Consider the following 3157-nt stretch of genomic DNA (forward strand, 5'->3'; position numbering starts at 1 on the left):
AGGCCCTCATTCAAAGAACTTGTTTTACTTGCAAAACTTTGGGAGAAAGCTTTATACCCAAGAACTGGGAGCTGGCCAAAGTCAATGTAAAGCATGGGATTTTGAATATTTTTTGCATGTATTTTCTTTGGACTCTAACCAGGGTGCTGCTTAGAAAAGGCTTCCCAAATTGTTTTACATTGTTATTGTTATTTGAGGCTCTGTTTTCATTTATCATTCAGGTAAGATGCCTGGGAAATGTTTTTTTATACTACTTCTCGTGTAAACCATTGTATTAAACTGTTTACCATTGTTCATTTTCACGGATAATCATGGTTGTCCTGGCCTGTTTATTGCCTGGAATAATCCTGGCATACTTGTGTGTTATAAATGGCTCCAACAAAGAGAAGTTTTCGCATTCAGATACCTCATTCATCTGTGATTATGACAGAACTCATATTAAGATGCACTGGCTTTAATGCAAGTTGTAATTAATTTTGGAAAAAAAGCCCTTGAGAGGGTAGCTCCAGTGCAAGAGAGAGGAGTGTGGGGAAATGGCTGGATCTGTCTGGGTCTTCCATGGCACAGGCTCTGCTGAACCAGGGACACCACCTCAGGGATGCAGTTAACATGCTCCTGCTCTCAGTTCTGTGCTAAAACACAAAATATTTGTGGGTGCTTCCAACCAAGCAGTCAAGTAATGAAGAGCCCTGAGACACCATTTAAGTCAAATTATTAATCCCTCTATTAATCCATGGGCAATGGTTAGTTCTGCACAAAGGGCAATCTCAAGGATGGAGATGATGGCTGGGTTCTGTTTGTGTCCCCCTCTCAGGGCAGGTGGCACGGGAGCAGGGGCTGGAGGAGTCACAGGCATTCCTGCAAAACATCTCCAGTGAAGAAAAATCTATTTTGTTCCATGCACTTCTCCCATTGAATCCCTTTTTTCTCAGAATTTTCTTGGCTGTTCAGTTCCATTTGAAAGGAGTGGGCCTTTTCCTGCATGATTCAATGCAAAAATAATTTCTCTTGGCTTTTTGTTTGTTTGTTCATTCGTGTTCCTTCCTATCCTGTATCTTGATTCCCTCTGGAAAAAAAAAAAAAAAAGGTAAGGAAAGAGAAGGAAAGTAACACTTCTGCTTGGAACAAAAGGGAGGAGTCTGTGTGGGAGATGTCAAATGGAGCAGAAAATCCCTGGACTTTTTCCAGAAACCCCCATCCACTTGAGCTGTGGATACAATCAGTTTGTCAAAACACCCTCTGGTGCATTGCTGTGAGGGAGTGGAGTCGTCCCTCCATCGGGAAAGGTTTTTAAATGGTCCTGTGGGTTTACACAGCAGAGGTGAGGTTCTCATCTCTATCACAGCCCCTGTATGCAAAGCAGAAAGGTGCAAGGGGAGACACAGAGCAGCTGGCACACTCTGATGTGCCCCAGTGGAGCTGGGAGGAGATCTGGGTGTGTCACTGGGGACACAGGGGACACTGGCACTGCCACTGTTTGCTGACCCTCTGTGGAGATGCAGCCCTGCTCCCTCCTGCTGTCCCTCACAAACCCACTGACTCCAAAACTCACCCATGCCCAAACCCTGATGGTCCTTCCTCTCCCTCCTCTCCCTCCTCTGCCCTCTGCTTCCCAGCCAGATGCTGTCCCGAGGGGAGAAGCCCAGAGCTCTCTTGGTCACTGGTAGTTAGCTCCCATCAGCACTGAGGACCAGCTTGCAGCCCATCCTCCCACCACTCAGTGCTGACCTGGGTTCCTGCAGTGAGGGTTTGGGGGGCACTGGAGACGTGAAATCCTCCCTGGGAGCTGGTCTGCACCCCAGACTTCCCTGCAGCTCCACTGCTTGGAGGGGTGGAGGCACGCCAGCAACATTTGGGCAAGATCTGCAGGCATAGCCAGAGCTGAGGAATTCCTTCTTTCTTCCATTCCACCCTTTGATTTGCTGAGCACGACTGGGGGCACAGATTTTACCTCCCTGCTTCTGACAAACCAGCCCGTGAATGTGTCACACACATGCTCACAGACGTGTCCGGGCTTAAACGCTTTTGTCTTCAACATGCTCCTTTTTTCCCCCCTTTCTTTCCCTTCTCTTCCTTCCCTTCCCTTCCCTTCCCTTCCCTTCCCTTCCCTTCCCTTCCCTTCCCTTCCCTTCCCTTCCCTTCCCTTCCCTTCCCTTCCCTTCCCTTCCCTTCCCTTCCCTTCCCTTCCCAGACATAACTTACCCCAACCGACCAGAGACACTGTGACTACCATGATGTAGGAAAGAAACAATCCCTGATGGAGCAGCAGGCTCCAAACAGCTCATCCAGCAGATGCATGAGCAGGAAATGCAATCTCATGTCCAATTTCTCATACCTTATCCATGACTGCTGCACTCACAGAACACATGCAGCCCAGCGATATGAGCTGCAGAGTGGTTTTGGTGTGAGCCTTTCCTCTTCTGTTCCAAAACAGGCGCTTTTTCCTGGGACGGAAGAGGGCTCCGGAGAGGTGCTGATTTCGCTGAGATGGGAAATACCCGCGGGCTTACGTAAAACAGCCCAGGCACTCGGAGTGGAGCCGTGCCCACATTTGCTTTGCTAATTAGGCTTAGCTTGGGCTCAGAGGGACTTGTTTTGGAGGGGTAAGTGAGATGAGATGGAGCAGAGCCCAAACGCTCTGCAGAGCTGCCTCTGGGGCTCAGGGAGGTATTTTTCTTATCCTTTTGGACCTGGATCTGGTCTCTCTTTCCCCAGGAGCACCGAGTCCATCAAGCAGTGAAAACACTTAATGTCACGGCTTCCCAAGGCACAAGCATCACCTCCTGTCCCAGACAGCCCAACCTCTCCCCAGGCAGCCTTATCCTAAAGACAGAGCAAGGAGCAGAGGTCAGATTTCCACAACAGCAATGCATCACGGTATTCCTGGATTTGTGCAAAGAAAATGTTATTTATCCCCATCTTCTGCACGACAGGAGCTTCAGGTCAGGTACCCAAGCTGCATCCTACACAAGCTGTTCCCCTGCTTTGCAAGAGGAGCTTTTCAAAGAGCAGAAAAAAAAAAATTTTGGTTTGTTGGGGACTCTAATGTAGTCTGGACAGTGCAGGATGAGGCAGCACTTTAAGGAACAAACTGGGACCAGTTTCCATGTTGGGATCTGTGTGAAAAATACCCTTTGGGGTTGCCTCTGTGTTTCCC

The 3157-nt window shown here is 48.7% G+C and overlaps 1 long non-coding RNA gene across 1 annotated transcript; it reads right to left on the reverse strand.

Moving 5' to 3' along the window:
* Positions 1-1027: 1027 nt before the first annotated feature.
* On the reverse strand, positions 1028-2563 carry LOC121673194. Its single transcript, XR_006019157.1, has 2 exons — positions 2336-2563; positions 1028-1066 (listed from the first exon to the last, which is right to left on the reverse strand). It is a non-coding gene; the product is annotated as an uncharacterized LOC121673194 (long non-coding RNA).
* Positions 2564-3157: the final 594 nt, after the last annotated feature.

The sequence above is a fragment of the Corvus kubaryi genome, unplaced genomic scaffold (genome assembly GCF_017639235.1).
Source record: "Corvus kubaryi isolate FWS band 111438036 unplaced genomic scaffold, C.kubaryi_AGA036_p1.0 134, whole genome shotgun sequence".
NCBI lineage: Eukaryota > Metazoa > Chordata > Aves > Passeriformes > Corvidae > Corvus > Corvus kubaryi.